An 11,145-nucleotide genomic window follows, 5' to 3' on the forward strand; every position below is an offset into this window, starting at 1 on the left:
GAGGTCTCACTGCCCAGGCGGTTCTACCCGCAGGCTCAGGCAATCCACTCACCTCAGCCTCCCACAGGCGCGGGATTACAGGCTGAGCCACCGAACCGGCTCTGGATCTTATCTTTCAATCCCTTGTTAAGTCCCTCTTCAGAAGCTACCCATCCTTCAAATGGGTAGTCCAGAGAACATTATACCAAGAATAGCAAGGAGGCATAGTCTTTATGTTGGCACAAGACTCCATGTTGGTATCTGAACATGATAATATAACTTGGGGGCAGAAATATTTGTCCATCTCAGAAAGCTTTTTTTGATCATAGAGGCTTCCACAGGCTAACAGGACAAGCATCAAACCTGATAGTTATGGGAGAGGTAGTTCTGGTGATATTAATGGTAAAAATGCAATTTGCTATTCCAAATAAGGCTAGCAGCACCTTTAAGGAGGACAACAATTCCATGGCTGTTCAGGATTGAAAGGGCTCTTATATAAGCATTTAACAAGGAAAGAAATATATAATGAGAAACGCTAAAGGTAGTGCTATGACATCAGGTTTTTCTGAATTTTAACTTTAAGGATTTAGTTTGAGAGACCTCCCATTTATCGGGTGTACTCTCTTTTACCACAGTTTTTTTTTTTTGGTGATTTCTTGACTCCGGTGTGATGTGTCCACCCTTTTTCAGCAGTCTATACAGCTGTCTCAGTTGTTAGGAGCACTTGAGAAGGTCCTTCCCAACTTGGTTGGAGTTTAGCTTCCTTCCAGGATTTGATCAGCACCCAATCTCCAGGCTGGAACTGGTGAACTGTACACTCAAGAGGAGGAGTTTGAGCAAGGAGCCCCTTTAATCTAAGAGAAGATAGGGTAAAGGAAATAACCAAAATATATTCCTTTAAAAATTGATCTTTTGTTTCCAAGGTTGGTAAATATACAACTTTGCTTGGATATGACAATCCATATAATAATTCATAGGGTGACAATCCCAAGTCCTTTCTTTCTAGGAGCCGTTCTAATTCGCTATTGGGAGACACTTAAGCCAGGGCAATTTTGTTTCTAACATAAGTTTGGTTACATGTTTTTAAGGTTTGATTCATCCATTCTATTTCCCTGGAGAATGGTGGATGCCAGGGAATGTGCGAGTACCATTGTATTTGAAGTGCTATTGCAATACCTTGTAGTATTTTTGAAATAAATTGACTTCCGTTATCTGAATCAATGTTTTCCATGAAATCAAATCTAGGAATTAGTTGTTCTAAAAGTGTCTTTATGACAACCCCAGCTGTAGTGGACATTGCCAGATATGCCTCCACCCATCCGGTAAGGTGATCAACAATCACTAATAAATATTTAAGTTTTTCTATTTCAGGTAATTCAGTGAAATCAACCTGTATACTTTGGAAGGTGCTTAATCCAGGAGGTCTTCCTCCCTTTAACGCTGCTCTATTCACTTTTTAATTTATCTTCTGGCAGATTATACAACCATCACAAATTTGTTTAGCAAATTTGTATAGGTATATTGCTATATTTGTATAGGTATATTACTCTTTAGGAGTACATCACACATTGCTTGGGTTCCCCAATGACTTCCCCTGTGTAATATAGTCATTAATTCCCTCATAATAGGTTTATTAACAATTCCCCTACTATCAGGAAGCATCCATTTTCCTTCCTGTGTTGAAATTGCTCCCATTTTTCTCATTTCTTCCATTTCCCTTTCCGTAAACTGTGGTTTTACATTAATTACAGGTACAATCGGAGTAAGATTTAGAAGCTTAATTTCATTTTCCATGGCACCTTTTTTGGCTACTTTGTCAGCCAACCTACTACCCACTGCCTCAGAGTTTCCCTGTTGATGACCATTTACATGGGTGATCACTATTTCAGTGGGGAGGTGCAGATTTTCTAAAACTTGTTTAATTAGTTCCCCATGGACTAATTCCTCTCCTTTACTATTTATGAGGCCTCTCTCTGTCCAGATTTTTCCAGAAGTGTGTTCCACCCCATAGGCATACCTAGAATCAGTACATAGTGTACCCTCTTTGTTTGTAAACATTTTTAAGGCCTGGTTAAGAGCATATAACTCACAAGTTTGTGCAGACCCTAAGTTTGGCAACTTCCCCTTTTCATGAGTAGACAGATTATTTCCATCAATAATTGAATACCAATTATGTCGTTTACCTTCAATTATTCTGGAGGAGCCATCTAAATATAGCCTTATACCATCAAAGAGTGGCTCTTCCTTTAAATCCAGTCTGATTTTAGTTTGGCAGTCTATAATATCTAAACAGTTATGATATGTTATGATATAGGGTGTCATTGTTTCCTTCCTCTCCAGCCTATAGAAAGTTGGCTAAATTTATATACGAAGCCGGACTCAGTGGCTCAGCCTGTAAATCCTTTGGGAGGCTGAGGTGAGTGGATCGCCTGAGCCCACGGGTTCGAGACCCTCCTGGGCAGCGAGACCTCATCTCTACAATAAATCAAAAAATCAGCCGGCCGTGGTAGTGCATGCCTGTGATTCCAGCTACTTGGAAGGCTGAGGCGAAAGGATCGCCAGAGCCCACCAGGCGAGGCTGCGGTGGCCGGGAGCAGCCACTGCACTCCAGTCTGGGCAACCGAGTGAGACTCCAACTCAAAAAAAAAAAAAAAATTTTTACATATGAGTCTGTGATTAACAATAAATCATTCCTTTCTAGTAATATAGCTTCATATTTTAAAATTCTGGAATCAGTCAACCAGCGACCAGTTTTTTGATTTACGAATGCTCGAACCTGGTGCGGGGTGCTGACCAAGAGAGTTCCTCCAAAAGTTAACTTATGACTTTCTTCCACTAGCAGAGCAGTTGCTGCAATGGCCTGAACACATTCCGGCCAGCACCTAGACACAGGGTCTAATAATTTGGACATAAAAACTATAGGTTCCTTTCTTAGGTAAATACTCCAATAGCTGTCCCCTGATCAGTTGTAACAAGCAAGTGAAAGGGTTTTTCTAAGGAGGGAAGGGCAAGAACAGGAGCTGTAATTAAGATTTGTTTTAGTTTTTCTAAATCCTGTATTTCTTCTTTAGTCCATTGAAGAGAGTTTGGTGCTTTTGCCAATAATTTTGACTACAGATTTTTAGTTTTGAGTGCATATGAATCAATCCATAGTCTGCAGTAACCTGTAAGACCTAAGAATTTCCTGAGTTCCCTTTTTGTTTAAGGCCTGGGGTAGTTAATTATTCCGACTATTCTTTCTGGATTGATTCTCCACTTGCCTGCACTAATTAGATGTCCCAGGTATTTAACCTCTGATTCTACAAAGTGTAATTTGCTTTTACAAGCCCTCAATCTTTGTTGTCCCAAATAATTAAGTAATTTTTTTTTTTTTGAGTTGGAGTCTCACTCCATTGCTCAGACTGGAGTGCAGTGGCCGCTCCTGGCCACCGCAGCCTCGACCTGCTGAGCTCCAGCGATCCTTCCACTCAGCCTTCCAAGTAGCCAGAACTACAGGCGCGTGCTACCACGCCCGGCTAATTTTTTGATTTGTTGTAGAGATGAGGTCTCGCCAAGTTGCCCAAGCTGATCTCGAACCCACAGGCTTAGGCAATCCACTCACCTCAGCCTCCCAAAGTGCTGGGATTGCAGGCTGAGCCACTGAGCCTGGCTAAATAATTTTATAGTTGTTTCAGATACTTGAATTTTATCTGTTCCAGAGATTAGGAGGCCATCTACATATTGTAAGAGATTAGTGTCAGGCAAAGGTAGAAACCCCTCTAAAACAGTTTCTAAAATCTGGCTAAATAAATTGGGAAATTCAGTGAAACCCTGGGGTAATACAGTCCAGTAGTATTGCTGTTTCTTTCCATTTATAGGATTTTCCCATTCAAATGCAAAGAGATCTCCACTTTCAGGAGCCAACAAACATGCCCAAAAGATATCCTTAAGATCTACTACAGCCGGGCTCGGTGACTCAGCCTTGTAATCCCGCACTTTGGGAGGCTGAGGTGAGTGGATTGCCTGAGCCCGCAGGTTCGAGACCCACCTGGGCAACTTGGTGAGATCTCATCTCTACAATAAACCAAAAAATTAGCCGGGCGTTGTAGTGCACGCTTGTAGTTCCAGCTACTTGGAAGGCTGAGGCAGAAGGATCGCCAGAGCCCAGCAGGTCCCAGTGGCCACTGCACTCCTGTCTGGGCGACAGAGTGAGACTCCAACTCAAAAAAAAAAGATCTACTACACTAAACCATTTATGTTCATGAGGCATTTTACTAAGGAGAGTATATGGGTTTGGAACCATGGGATGTCAGGTTTGAACTATTTGATTTATGGCCTGCAAATCCTGGACCAACTGGTATGATCCATCAGGCTTTTTAAATGGAAGTATTGTAGTATTATATGGTAACATACATGGTTCCAAAGCCCATCTTTAAAGAGAACGTCAATCACCAGTTGGAGCCCCTTTCTTCCTTACGGGGGAATAGGATATTGTTTTCTACATACAATTTCATCAGGCTGTTTTAGAGAAATTGGAAGGATTTATAACCCTCCTCTCTTTCCCTCCTTTACCCATAACTCAGGGCTAACTTTTTGTTCTTCTTCTGTGAGGTATGCTATTCTGACCGTGAGTCGACCATGCTCCAATCCTACATTAAGGCCCAATGCGACAATTAGGTCTTTGCCTAAAAGATTTATTCTGACCTCAAGGACAAATAAAAATGACCCTATTAGTGTTTCAGTTTTTATAGGCATAGGTTCAAATATGGACACCAGAAATCCCTCTCCCTTTACTCCAGAAACTTGAAGCTTTTCTTGTGCAAAGTGAACATTTTGGGGTTTGAAAACCAGAGAGGAACGGTGGCTCAGCCTGTAATCTCGCGCCTTGGGAGGCTGAGGTGAGTGAATTGCCTGAGCCCGCGGGTTCGAGACCTGCCTGGGCAATTTGGTGAGACCTCATCTCTACAATAAATCCAAAAAATTAGCTGGGTGTGATAGTGCGCGCCTGTAGTTCCAGCTACTTGGAAGGCTGAGGCGGAAGGATCACCGGAGCCCAGCAGGTCAAGGCTGCGGTGGCTGGGAGCAGCCACTGCACTCCAGTTTGGGTAACAGAGTGAGACTCCAACTCAAAAAAAAAAAAGAAAGAAAACTAGAGAGGAATGTGTTGCTCCAGTATCAGCAAGGAAGATAGGATCTTCCTCGTTGGTCCCCACCTTTAAATTTATCAAGGGTTCCTGGTGGGGACTGGAAAAGGGGAGCCCCTGACTCCCCTGTTCTACATCTAATGCCATGCAAGAGGTTATCTCCTCCTCTCTTTAGTTTGGGGCAGTTTCTTTTGAAGTGTCCTCGCCTTCTACAATGGTAACATTCAGCTCCTTTCAGATTAAAGTTTTCTGTTCCATTCCCCCTAGGGTTGATTTTTCTTTTAATTTGTCCCCTTTGACTTCCTTATTTTGTCCATGGAGGCCTTTCATTCATTCTCCCAAATACTCTCTCCACAATATTTATCATAATTCAAGCCTTTTGTTTCTCTTTCCTCATCCCGTTTAACAAACACCTTTTGTGCCTCCCTTAATAATTCCTCAATAAGTCTTTCATTCCACCCCTCCAGTTTTTGTAATTTCTTAGCAATATTGGGCCAGCATTTAGTAACAAAGTAAACTTTTTTTTTCTTCTTTGCGTTGGATCCTCACTCTGTCGCCCAGACTGGAGTGCAGTGGCACGCTCCCGGCCACCGCAGCCTCGACTTGCTGGGCTCAGGCGATCCTTCCGCCTCAGCCTTCCAAGTAGCCGGAACTACAAGACAAAGTCAACTTTTAATATACCTTGTCCTACAAGGTCTTCTGGATCTAATCGAGAATATTTTCTCATCTGGTCTTTGAGTTCCTGTAAAAAGACGGTGGGAGTTTCTTCCTTAATTTGCTGGATTTCAAAAGCTTTTGAAACATTCTGAGATCTCAGATTCCCTTAATTATTAATTGCCTTAAATCCTGCATTCTCACCCTATCTCCTGGGTTATTATTGTCCCATCTAGGATTGGTATTTGGATATTTCTGTTCAGCACACTGTACACCTGGGGCTGGAGGATGGTCCCGTTCCCAAATGGACATGGCTGCTCATCGAATCATTCCTCTTTCCTCACCAGTAAACAAAATATTCATAATTGACACTAATTCTACCCAGGTATATATGTTAGGTCCAAGGAATTGATTAACTTGGTCAGCCAATCCTCTCTAGTAGTGATTACATTTCTTTTCTAAATTTTCTTATTCTATGCAGTGAGTGGGGCATTCACAAAGCTGATTTCCCCCTGCCCCAATGGAACTTCCCTTAAGAGGAATAGTTTTGAATTTTTGTTTGAATCTCCAGGAGGAAAGGGAAAACTTTCAATATCTTTTTGTCATTGTTCCAATTCCCTTTTCAAGTTAGAATAAATATGTCAGGAGCTTGGGGGCCTTGACTCCCGAATTTCTGATAGATCCACATTCCTGGCCATTCTCCCTCCTCCACATTCCTGACATTCCTGAGGATTGTAAGGCAGGGGAATACAGGAAAGCCAATCCCAAGGCTTTTCCTTTTCTTCTAGGGGTCCAGATTTTTCCTCTTCCCATTTCCAGTTCTAAGGGGGAACATGGGAAGGGCCTTTCATAGCCAACAAAGAGCATAGTCTCTCTCCTCAGATGAGACAGGACTTATTGTTTACATAGATCACTAAAGTTTGACAAAGCCAATCTTCATCAGAGCCAAATTCAGGCCAAAAGATTGAGGGTTGACAGATTGGATTTTTAGTCCATAAAAAAACAGCAAAACTCAATCATTTTTTTTCTTCCCCTTTTTCGTAGTCCTGGAATTATCATTCCAGTTTTCCAACATTCACACCAATGGACTATCTGGGGGAATTTTAAGGGAGCTTTCCTGACCTCCCTTCCTAGGTCTAGACTGTTTATTACCCATTCTCAGGTACCAGGTAAGCTGTGTGATTTTGGAGTTTCCCAAAAGGGCGCTCAACTTCCCTTACTGGAAGCTTCTTGTGCACCTTACGACTCCAGATGTTTCCTGAGGTGCTCAACCCCCCTTATTGGAGGTTTCATGCAAACTTCAGGATTTGCTTCATCCGTCTCCAGATGTTTCCCTCGAGGACAACAAAAACACAGATCCGAGCCGGGCTCGGTGGCTCAGCCTGTAATCCCGTGCCTTGAGAGGCTGAGGTGAGTGGATTGCCTGAGCCCTCGGGTTCGAGACCCGCTTGGGCAGCGAGACCTCATCTCTACAATAAATCAAAAAATCAGCCAGGCATGGTAGTGCATGCCTGTAATTCCGGCTACTCGGAAGGCTGAGGTGGAAGGATCGCCGGAGCCCAGCAGGTCAAGGCTGCGGTGGCCAGAAGCGGCCACTGCACTCCAGCCTGGGCAACAGAGTGAGACTCTAACTCAAAAAAAAACAAAAGCAAAAAACACGGCTCAGGGTTCATTTTGGAAATAAATAATTCTATTTCTTACAAGCTCCCCCCTCTTTTTCTTCAAGTATTTTGATTTTATTTTCACTTTATTTATAGATTCAGATCTAATCATGAGATCACACTGCACTCCAGTCTGGGTGACAGAGTGAGACCCCAACTCAGAAAAAAAACAAAACAAAAATAAAAACACAGATCAGGACTTCACAATTGCTTCGTATCTTGGGATACATCTCAGTCACACACATTCCACCTCTGGGAATGCCGCAACCACCAAGGCAGTCCTTATAGTCCAATTTTTCCTACCTTGACTCCTGCATGAGGTTGCGAGTTGCTGCAGTGCCTGTTTTTTTTTTGGTGTGTAACTTCTGTTGCCTCTGGAACGATAGTCTTTGGTTTATCTGCAGTCCTGTGAGCAGCCGAGACACCCAAGCAGAGTAGGCCACCTCAAATCGGGTGGGACATGTCTCCCTCTTTGCTAGGGGTCCCCCTCCCACAGATGTAGAGTATCCCGGACAAGCCCCCAAAATGTGAGATATGAACTCACCTGTCGAAAATCAAAGGATGGACATGGAGATGTGGAGTGCAGCAGAAACAAGACTTTAATGGCGGTCTTGCAAGATTGGGTGTCTGGTGGGGCAGGTGCACCGGGGCTGTTACAGTTAGCATATTTGTAGCCTAGAATGCTAGTCCCTTCCCTGGTCTCCCATAGGCTGGGCTCCACAGGGGTCATACTCTTCCCCCCACTCCAGGTTACCTATATGACACACATCAACTGGGTCATGTAATTAGTTCATTTACATGTCCTATTTGCCGAATGGTTTAGAGCTGCTAGAAAATTCCTTCATCTACATGTCCTATTTGCTGATTGGTTTACAGGATTTCATTTTGATTGGTTCCCTCCAAAATTTGAACATAAAATCCAAAGTGAAAATCCATGAAAACAAGAACAAAGAAGCAGGAAGTGACTCAGCAAAGGCATTTAAAGATGACTCAGGGTTCATTTTGAAAATAAATCATTCTGTTTCTTACACTTGGGAGGCTGAGGCAGGAGGACCAGATGAGCCCAGAAATTGTAGACTGTGGTGAGCTATGATCATGCCACTACACTCCAGCCTGGGTGACATAGTGAGACTCTGACTCAAGAAAAAAAAAACAAACACTACTTGTTTTATCTTTTTTAAGGTCTAAGAAGTGGATAATCTAATTGTTTTTATTTTTTTAAGATGATGATGATGATTATTTTAGAGTCAGAGTCTCACTCTGTTGCCCAGGCTTGAGTGCAGTGGCATGCTCATAGCCATTGCAGTCTTGGACTACTGGGCTCAGGGGATCCTTCCGTCTCAGCCTTCCAAGTAGCTGGAACCACAGGCATGCTTCACCACATCCAGCCAACTTTTTTTTTTCTTTTTGTAGAGATGAGATCTCACCAAATTGCCCAGGCTGGTCTCGAACCCCCAGGCTCAGGCAATCCTCTCACCTCGGCCTCCTAAAGTGCCGGGATCATAGCCTTGAGCAATTTCGCCGGACTTCTAATTGTTTTTAATTTACATCTAGAAAAGCTGAGGTTAAAAAACTTGGCCTGCCATGCAACTGTCAAGCTACAGAACCAAATCGGGGCAGTCTGTCTCCAAAACCCTTCCATTAATCACTATGCTATTCAACTGCTAAGAGTTTTAGTCAATCTGGGGTTGTATTTATCGAATCAAAATTTCAAGGCCGGGTATGATGGCTCATGCCTATAATCCCACCACTTTGGGTGGTGGAGGCAAGAGGATTGCTTGAGCCCAGGAATTCAAGACCAGCCTGGGCAATATAGTGAGACCTCTTCTCTAACTAAAAAAAAAAAAAACAAAAGGAGAAGATGGATATTTTATCCCACAATGTTTCTTTGACATATGTTTAAGTGGCCTTGCAAAGTCAACTCTTGAGGAAATTTGCATCTGCGGAGAACACCTTTTAAGACATTTACCACCTGCCTACTCTCTCTGAAGCCTGCTACTCAGAAGCCTCATCTGCATAACAAGAACATTGGCATCTATAACTCCCCTCAGCATAACTCAAGCATTTCTTTAACTGATTTCAAATTCTTTACACAGAGCTTAACTCTTTCTCCCAATTGCCAATCAGAAAATCTTTGAATTCACCTGTGACTTCTAAGCACCAGCTTAGAGATGTTCCACCTTTTATGGACCAACCTATGTAAACCTCACATGTGTTGATTTATGTTTTGCCTGTAACTTCTGGCTCCCTAAAAATGTATTAAACAAACATAAAAGAAACAAAAAAGATGTATAAAACCAAGCGGCAATCCAACCATTGGGGCACAAGTTCTCAAGACCTCTTGGAACTGTGCCACAGGCCCTGGACATTCATATTTGACTCAGAATGAACCGCTTTAACTATTTTACAGAGTTTGGCTTTTTCATCAACATCAGGAAACTGATTTCCCTTGTTTCTCAACTATGTAAAACCATTCTAAAGCCTATCCCCTGCAAGGGACAACTGTTCTCCCACCCAGGCATCTCTTTTTGCCTGCACAAGCCAGTGAACTCCCAGGGTGCCCTAGGGAGAATACTAAGATATGCATTTAATAGAGACAAGGTTTTACATACCAAAATAATTCAGAGAAACCTAGAAAGCCTGTGGGATCCGAACATGGTGGTTTATGCCTGTAATCCCAGCACTTTGGGAGGCAGAGGTGAGAGGATCGCCTGAGCCCAGAGGTTCAAGACCAGCCTGGGCAACATGGCGAGACTTTGTCTCTACAATAAATCAAAAAATCAGCCAGGCGTGGTGGTACACACCTGTGGTTCCAGCTGCTTGCAAAGCTGAGGCGACAGGATCCCCTGAGCCCAGCAGTCAAGGCTGCTGTGTCCGTGAGCACACCATTGCACTCCAGCCTGGATGACAGAATAAGACTCTGACTCAGAAAAAAGACAAACAAACAAAGAAGAGGCCTGTGGGAGTGGATTCTAAGTGTTAGATCAAGGAAGATTTAGTATAAGACCAGACAACTTAATTTGTCAATATGGAGGCTCTGATATGAGCTCCTGAGTTTAATGTTCAAATGGAAGCAACCGGAGATGGCATAAAGAGTTTGCTTGATTCGTTGACCGAAACCTAAACTGTGTGGTGGTGTTACTTACAAAGAAGATATCTTGGGGCTGGGCATGGTGGTTTATGCCTGTAATCCCAGCACTTTGGGAGGCCAAGGCAGGAGGATTCCTTGCTTGAGCCCAAGAGTTTGAGACCACCTCAACATAGTCAGACATTGTCTCTACAAAAATAAAAAAAAAATTAGCTGGGAATGGTGGCATGTACCTATAGTCCTAGCTACTTGGGAGGCTGACGTTGAAAGGATCGCCTGAGCCCAGGAGATCGAGGTTACGATGAACTGTGATCATGTCACTGCCCTCCAGTCTGGGCTACAGAGTGAGGATCTGACTCCAAAATTTGAAAGGACATCTTGATTTTAGTTCTATTTGTGGTTAATTTTTTAAATATTCAGAAGTCATTTTTGAAATACAGAATTAACGTATGATTATTGTAAAGCCATTTACTTAATAAAAGGTTATATACTGTAAAAAACTTAAATCCACGCTGGAAATCTCCAATTTCATACCCCAGAAGTAACCATTGTTAACCATATGCTTTGTATCATCAAACTCTATTTTTTTTTTGAGTCGGAGTCTCACTCTGTCGCCCAGACTGGAGTGCAGTGGCCGCTC

Source organism: Carlito syrichta, unplaced genomic scaffold, assembly GCF_000164805.1.
Source record: "Carlito syrichta isolate Samal-C Ts95f unplaced genomic scaffold, Tarsius_syrichta-2.0.1 Scaffold311768, whole genome shotgun sequence".
NCBI classification, from domain to species: domain Eukaryota; kingdom Metazoa; phylum Chordata; class Mammalia; order Primates; family Tarsiidae; genus Carlito; species Carlito syrichta.